Source organism: Colobus angolensis, unplaced genomic scaffold (assembly GCF_000951035.1).
Source record: "Colobus angolensis palliatus isolate OR3802 unplaced genomic scaffold, Cang.pa_1.0 Scaffold196, whole genome shotgun sequence".
NCBI classification, from domain to species: domain Eukaryota; kingdom Metazoa; phylum Chordata; class Mammalia; order Primates; family Cercopithecidae; genus Colobus; species Colobus angolensis.
The window spans coordinates 7,832,096-7,840,670 of record NW_012115110.1 but is presented as its reverse complement, the minus strand read 5'-3'; the positions used below and the strand labels follow the sequence as shown (position 1 = coordinate 7,840,670).

Below are 8,575 nucleotides of genomic sequence, written 5' to 3'. Positions count from 1 at the left end.
TCGGGTTTTGAAAGATCCTGGCTGAAAGAAAATTAATGTATCTCTAGCAGGAAAACACTGTTTTAGTCCGTTTCGGCCGCTATAACAAAAACACCAGGCTGGGCAAGGTGGCTCACATCTGTAATTCCAGCACTTTGGGAGGCGAAGGCCAGTGGATCACCTGAGGTCAGGAATTTGAGACCAGCCTGACCAACACGGTGAAACCCTGTCTCTACTAAAAATACAAAAAGTAGCTGGGCATGGTGGTACACACCTGTAATCCCAGCTACTCAGGAGGCTGAGGCAGGAGAATTGTTTGAACCCAAGAGGCAGAGGTTGCAGTGAACCGAAATGGCGCCACTGCACTCCAGCCTGGGTGACAGAGCGAGACCCTGTCTCAAAAACAACAACAAGAACACCATAGATAGACTTGGGTAGCTGAAACAACATTTATTTCTTACAGTTCTGGAAGTTGGAAGTCTGGGATGGGCCAAAAGGATTGGGTTCTTGGTGGGTGTCCTCTTCCTCACATACAGATGAGGAAGCAAGCTCCCTTGCCTCTTTTTGTAATGGCACAAATCTCATTCTTGGGGGCTCCACCCTCATGACCTAAGCGTCTCCCAAAGGCCCCGCCTTCAAATACCACCATACTGGGGGTTAGGATTTCAACATACAAATGTGGGAGGGGACACAAACATTCTGTCCGTAACAACAGCTTTGCAGTGGGGAGGGCAGGAAGTGCGGCCACCATGTTGCAATGGTTTGGTAACGTGCCTGTTTGTCCAGAATCGTGTCTCAATTCTGAGCTATATTCCTAGAATTCCCTTTTCCTGTATGTTTCCAGTTTGGGTGAGCCACAGGGGTGTGCTTCTGCAGCTAAGTTGAAGCTGTTATCATAACCTTGGTCAGATGACCAGAGAAAACACGAAGGAGGAGGCAAGTATGAAACGTGTATTCATTTTTTTTTTTTTTTTTAAAGGCTTCATTTGGGGCTGGGGCCGGGCACAGTGGCTCACGCCTGTAATCTCAGCACTCTGGGAGGCCAAGGCAGGTGGAACACTTGAGGTCAGGAGTTCGAGACCAGCCTGGCCAACACAGTAAAACTCCATCTCTACTGAAAACACAAAATTAGCTGGGCGTGGTGGCGCATGCCTATAATCCCAGCTACTGGGGAGGCTGAGGCAGGAGAATCACTTGAATCCAGGAGGTGGAGGTTGCAGTGAGGTTGAGGTTGAGATAGTGCCACTGCACTCCAGCCTGAGTGACTACAGCCTCAGCAACAGAGTTAGACTCCACCTCAAAAAAAAAAAAAAAAAAGAAATGTGGCTGGGCATGGTGGCTCACACCTGTAATCCCAGCACTTTAGGAGGCTGAGAGGGGAGGATCACTTGAAGCCAGGAGTTCGAAGCTCCAGTGATCTATGATTGTGTCACTGCACTCCAGCCTGGGTGACAGAATAAGACCCTATCTATAAAATAAAATAATAAAATAAACAAAAAATAGCTTAATTTTTATTTACAACAGAAGTTACTTGTCTTGGAAGCCAGGCACGCACGGAAATCTCACAGAAGGCTGACTGTCTTCCTTCTCCTGGCCTCCCTGCCTCCTCCCTCAAGGCTTCCTGATTCTCTTCTCCCTTCCGCTCTGCGGTTCCCCCTCCCCCACGCCCTCTCCCTGCACATTTCTTTACCTTGGAGCCTCTCCCATCTCTCCCTCCCTCTTCCTCCCTCCCCCAGCCTCCTATCACCCCACTTCTTCCCCTCCCCTTACTTTCCTCCCTCCCTTCTCTCCTCTCCTCCCCACTGCGCCTCCCCCTCTCCTGGCCTTCCTTCCCTTCTCCGACTTCGCAGACCTCTCTTCCCCCAGGCCTCCCTCCTCCTCCTCTCCGCCCCCTCCGGGCTCCGGCTTTCCCAGGAGGCTACGACTCCGGGTGGAGCCACTGGTCCCGCAGGGATCCCCGCGTCCTCGGTCGCCGCGTCCACGGCCCTCTCGCGTCCCCGCCCGGCGCCGCGCCCGCTCCTCTGAGTTCGGCCTCCGCGCGGTGCAGCGCAGTCTCAGGCCGCGGGACAAGGTACGTGCGCATCCCCGGGGCACATAAGCCCGGGCCCCGCTCCTTTGAACTCGCGCGTGTGTTCTAACTATGGCAAAGAAGGTCTTTGCCGCGTGCACGGGTAAGGAACTTCCCATAATCCGTTTGCAGAAGCTGACTTTCATAAAAGTGATACGTTGTGCTTGCAGGACAGCAGCCCCCACGATCCCACGCGTCCGAAGCAGCCGCTGTTTACATTTTGGTATTTTCCCGTAGGTGTTTCGCCATACATTTTAAGGACATAGTGGAAATCACACCGTATGCAAACTTGCGTTCGTTTTGGCCGTTTAGCACGGAGGAGCCTTTCCTCCATGCCGTTCAATACTCCTCGTAACTCTCTTCCTGCAGTGAGACATTCTGGCTGTAGCGTTTTTACTAATATAAAACTGTGAAAAAAAACTGAGCATATTTGCATCGAAATCAGTATCCACATTCGACAGCTTTTCCTTAGGGTGAGTGTTAAGAAGAGAGGTGCTGGGTCTGTGGATCTAAGAGTGGGACATCCTAAATGCTGGGTAGGTGTTGCCAAGAACGACTGGACAGTTTACACCCCACAGCCATGTGGGTCGGGCAGGCTTTGGAAACACTGGGCACTGAGATTTATGTCCACTTGCTGATGGAAGATGCCACCTGTTGTTTTCAAAGCCCATTTAAAATAAAGTGGTTAGTAATGAGCCTCGTCGGTATCTGGGGAATCCTATCCAGGCCTGGAACACCAGAGAAAAAGCAGACTGCAGGGGCGTCCTTGGCATGTCTAAGAGGGCCAATGTGTGCTCCTCCAGGTAGCTTCCTAATTCATGCTCTCTCAACCATAGACACTTGGAAAATACAAGGATGACTGCTGAAAAATAAATATTTGGAGAAGTTTGATGTTTACATAATCATCTAAGGAGAAGTACTGGCCCTGCCTTCACTGCTGCAAGATTGAAAATCACTTGCCATGTTCCTACAGTGTTTAACCAATAAAGGAGAAACCTCCTGCCTTTCACATTAGACCCCACCTTCCTGTGTTGTCTTGGGGTCCTCTGTAACCCTGAGCCCTGGATTCACTTCCACGTGGTTTCTATTTCTCAATTTCTAAAGCTTCCAGGAATGTATTCCTCCCTTCTCTCCTCTCCTCCCCACTGCACCTGGCTCCCTCCTGGCCTTCCCTTTCCCTACTTTGCAGACCTCTCTTCCCCCAGGCCTCCCTCCTCCTCCTCTCCGCCCCCTCCAGGCTCGGCTCTCCCAGGAGGCTGGAGATGTATTCCTAGACTTCCCTGCTTGTTATAATTCCAACTGCACCAGTCCCCTTTGCTTGTCAAAATCTGTTTTCTCTATTTCTGTTGGAGAACTGTGTTGTGCCTGGAAGTCTGACTTGTGAGTTATTTGAATCCTTAGGACATGAAATCAGGAAAACTACACCCCCACCATACTTTACCACCTGTCTCTTATCTCTCTGACTGCCAGTGTTAGGGAATGTTTGATTACATTGTTAAAAGATAATTTTCAGCCAAAGGTGAAATCATGACTTTTATACAGATATAAAAGTGGTAAATATTTTATTTTATTCATTAAAGAGAGAAATAGGCAGATGTAACTGGTTCAAAAAAGAAGTCAAGAAGTGGAAATGTATATGGAGTAAAGGAATAATGCCTCATGAAGGTACGCGCAGGAGAGCATACCCTTGGAATCTGCAGATCAAATACTCAACTGTAAGGCCTGGCGCGGTGGCTCACGCCTGTAGTCCTAGCGCTATGGCTGAGGCAGATGAATCCTGAGGTCAGGAGTCTGAGACCAGCCTGGCCAACATGGTGAAACCCCGTCTCTACTAAAATACAAAAATTAGCCAGGCGTGGTGGCATGTGCCTATAATCCCAGCTACTCAGGAGGCTGTGGCAGGAAAATTGCTTGAATCAGTGGGGCAGAGGTTGCAGTGAGCAGAGATTGCACCATTGCACTCCAGCCTGGGCAACAGAGCGAGACTCCGTCTCAAACAAAACAAAACAAAACAAAAAAAACACCAGTGATCCCCTTGGGTTTTAATGTGTAATTTTCCAGAGGCACGTGCTTGTGTGAGGCACAGTGAGTCTCCTTCACCCCTGCAGAGTGACTCTTGTGGCCCTTCCAGCTTGGCCTCACACAAGCAAGTCCTTCTGGAAAATTACTCATGAAAACCCATGGGGATCACTGTTGAGTATTTGATCTGCAAATTCCAGTTTCATATGCTCCTCTCCTGTGTGTATCATCACACAGAAGTCATTCACACATATGCAGCACCTTGCAGCAATGTCTATGGGGAATCATGCATTCGTGCTGGTGGCCAGGGTGGATATTGCCGAAGAGCATGGCCCCCAGAGTGTCCTGCAGGGCACTCCCCAGAGCTAGGAAGAGCGTCCTGATTTCCAGAGACCTCAGAACTGACCTGTGACCTGGGGATGACCAGAAGATGGCCCCAAACATATCTGCCATGATGCAGAAAAGCCTTTATCGACACATGTGTAACGAGGACTCTGTCATGCATCTCAGACACATAGTCCTGCCCCAGCACAGGAGGAAAAGGAAACCTTCTTACTCACAATAAAGCACCTCATCATATGTAAAATAAATTTTGTGCCACAGTGGAAAAGTACCCATGTCTATAGCACACCCTCTGCACGAAGCTGTCTGATTCCAGCTTCGTTCATTGTACTTGAGCCATTTTTAGGGATAAGTGGCAGATCTGATAGATTTGTAAATTCTGTCATGTCTCCATGAAGAATTAATGGACTCTTTCCCCTCCTGTGGAGAAAAGTTAAAAAAAAAAAAAAAAAAGAGACATGTTGCCTAGGCTGGTCTCCAACTCGCAGTCTCAAGCAATCCTCTTGCCTCAGCCTCCTAAAGTACTGGGATTACAGGTGTGAGCCACTACACTTGTCTTCATTTGCAGTTCATCTCAACGTTTCTTTTGTCAACTAAACAATAGTGAGTTTCATAAATTTGGAAAAAGAGAGCTTTATTTCTCATAAAGTGTTGCAGCCTGCAAGGCGGCCATTCTGACACGCTGGGAAGGGTAGTCTCTGGCCAGAAGCTGGAAACAGACCCTTCCAGTGTGGGAAGAATAGTACAGGGATCTGTGCTGAACAGTGTGGCCAAATACACAGATTCAATAAGCTATAGGAGGGGCTATAAATTTTTAAAATAATTAATTAGTTAATATTTTTGAAACAGGGTTTCATTGTGTCCCCAGGCTGGAATGCAGTGGCACGATCATTGAGTCACTGCAGTCTTGACCTCCTGGGCCCAAGTGATCCTCCTAGATCAACCTCCTAAAAGGCTGGGACCACAGGTGTGTGCCACCAAGCCTGGCTAATTTTCTAATTTTTTTTTTTTTTTGTAGAGATGGGGTTTTGTAGCTGGGCGCGGTGGCTCAAGCCTGTAATCCCAGCACTTTGGGAGGCTGAGACGGGTGGATCACGAGGTCAGGAGATCGAGACCATCCTGGTGAACACGGTGAAACCCCGTCTCTACTAAAAAATACAAAAAACTAGCTGGGCAAGGTGGCGGGCGCCTGTAGTCCCAGCTGCTTGGGAGGCTGAGCCAGGAGAATGGCGTGAACCTGGGAGGCGGAGCTTGCAGTGAGCTGAGATCCGGCCACTGCACTCCAGCCTGGGCGACAGAGCAAGACTCCGTCTCAAAAAATAAAAAAAACAATAAAAAAAAGAGATGAGGTTTTGTAGAGATTGGCCTTCCAGTGTGCTGGAATTATAGGCGTGAGCCACTGAGCCCAGCCCCTCCTTCCTGTCATGGCCTGAATTAGTTTTATGAGTTTCTTTAGAATCCCCTTGGCTAAGAGGAGAGGTCCATTCAGTTAGTTGGGAGGCTTGGAATTTTATTTTTGGTTTACAGTGCATCTGCAGGAGGAAGCTAAAATCCTGAAAGATATATACAGAAAATATAGTACAGTTAGTTGAGAGTCAAGGCTATGTTCCCTGAGACTTGCCAGGGTAGAAACTGTTCACCCTGCCCATTGTAAACTTGGCCTTTGGCACAAGGCGTGGCCTGGCTGCTGTGCCCTTGTGGAGGGTCTGGGCAGGAGTCCAGCCTTCGACATGCACCACACACGGGCCTCTCCTGCAGGAGAATAACCTTGCAGGATCAGTGTAGAGGGCTGCTCACCTGCCTGTAAGCATTCCTTTTGCAAAATGGATGTCAACTGAAAATAAAGTAAAAACATTCAGATTAGAGGCTTCCTGGAATGGCCAGGATTTTCTGTGATCCCTGGATCCTCATAGAACAAACAGCTCAGATAAGAAGTCAGCCCAGACCAGCCTGGCCAACATGGTGAAACCCTGTCTCCACTAAAAGTATAAAAATTAGCCGGGCGTGGTGGCAGGCGCCTGTAGTCGCAGCTACTTGGAAGGCCGAGGCAGGAGAATCGCTTGAACCTGGGAGGCGGAGTTTGCAGTGAGCAGAGATCGTGCACTGCACTCCAGCAAAAAGAAAAAGAAAAAAGAAAACTCTACAGGCCTGGACTTGCTGCTTGTGTCTGAGGAGTGGGGCAGTCTTGGGAACTGAGCCCTCACCACCCCCTGCCCCACCCCCTTACATTGGGTCATCGTGTTGATGATCCTTGTATTGTGAGATCAGAGGGAAACATGGCTTGAGAGTTTTTCTGAAACGGTGTCAAATAACAATGTTGAATTATTTGTCTTACTAATTATAGTTCTATAATGTAGCTTATGAAAACCAAACCAATAAAACTAGAGTCCAGTTGTCCTTGACTGGATAACTAGTTATTAATTTCTTTCTTCTCAAAATCTAATTACTTTATTTCTAATTATGAAACACTAAGAATATGCAGTAATGTGAAGGACGTTATATAACAGCCACCCTTTCACATCACCCATATTTAAAAGATAGTACCATTTTGCTCTATATACTTCAAATCAAAACCTTTTTTTTGTTTGTTTTTTTGAGACGGAGTCTCGCTCTGTCACCCAGGCTGGAGTGCAGTGGCCGGATCTCAGCTCACTGCAAGCTCCGCCTCCCAGATTCACGCCGTTCTCCTGCCTCAGCCTCCCGAGTAGCTGGGACTACAGGCGCCCGCCACCTCGCCCGGCTAGTTTTTTTTTTGTATTTTTCAGTAGAGACGGGGTTTCACCATGTTAGCCAGGATGGTCTCGAGCTCCTGACTTTGTGATCCACCCGCCTCGGCCTCCCAAAGTGCTGGGATTACAGGCTTGAGCCACCACGCCCGGCCCCCAAATCAAAACTTTTTAAGGAAATAAAATATAATAAAGCCCACAATCTCCGTTTTTTCTCCCCTCTCATCCCAGTAACCATTGTCCTGACGGTGATAATTCATTCCCGTGTGTGACACTTTTCCTACGGTATGTTCATTAGCAAAATGTATATTTTTTGGTTGTTTTTTATTTAGCATCAAAATGGATGTTTTTTGGCTGTTGTTTAGTATCAAAATGCTATGTCTTTTTACATATTATGTTTTTGAGATTTTTTAAGTTTTGTATTTTCATTTTTAGAGACAGGGTCTCTCTGTGTTGCCCAGACTGGAGTGTAGTGGCATGATCATAGCTTACCGCAGCCTTGAATTCCTGGGTTCAAGTGATCCTCCTCTCAATCTTCTGAGTAGCTGGGACTACGGGTGCACGCCACCACGCCCGGCTAATTAAAAAAATTTTTTTGTAGAGATGGGGTCTCCCTATGTTGCTCAGGCTGGTCTCATACTCCTGGCCTCAAGCTATGACCATGCCTCGACCTCCCAAAGTGCTGGGATCACAGACATGAGCCACCGTGTGGGCCTGGAGATTTATTGTATTGATAAATTACAGGTGCAGCCTGTTCATCAAACTGTTGCGTAATAGTCTTTTTATGAATGTATTTGTTTTCTAGGGCTGCCATAACATTATCAGATACTGGGTGACTTAAAGCAACAAAGTGCCTCATAGCCTCTAGTTCTAGAGGCCAGGAGTCCAAATTGAAAGTGTCAGCAGGGCTCTCCTCTTTCTGAAACCTGTAGAGGAGAACCTTTCCTTGCCTATTCCAACATCTGGTGGGGGCCAGCAATCCTTGGCTTGCAGGTGCATCCTTCCTGTCTCCACCTCCGTCTTCATACGGCTTTCTCTTCTGGGTGTCCATTGTGTCTTTGTCCACATTATCACCTTCTTAGATGGACACCAGTCATTGGCTTTATGGTCTACTGTACTCCAGTATGACCTCATCTTAACTACAGGACATCTGCAAGGACCCTGTGTCTAGTTAAGGTCACATGCAAAGGGAGTGGAGGATAGGACTTAAACATGTATTTTGGGGGAACACAGTTCAACCCACATCAATCAATAAATTGCAGTTTATTGATTCTCCTGTTGGTGGTCAATTAGATTGGTTCCAGGTGTTGTCATCATATTAGTGGTGCCAAGAACATTTTTCCATAATCACTGCATGTGCCTGTGTGGGCACGTGCGAATTTTTTTTTTTCTCTCTCTTTTTTTTTTTTGAGATAGGGTCTCACTCTTTTTTTTTTTTTTT

At 47.5% G+C, this 8,575-nt stretch overlaps 1 protein-coding gene across 1 annotated transcript in view; it reads left to right on the top strand.

Moving 5' to 3' along the window:
* The first annotated feature begins 1,618 nt into the window (after positions 1–1,618).
* Positions 1,619–8,575, top strand: part of CMBL (carboxymethylenebutenolidase homolog (Pseudomonas)) — a 42,887-nt gene continuing 35,930 nt past the window's right edge. Inside the window, exon 1 of the mRNA XM_011940987.1 lies at positions 1,619–2,050. The gene's annotated coding sequence lies outside the window, so the exon portion shown is untranslated. The remainder of the gene's footprint in view (positions 2,051–8,575) is intronic.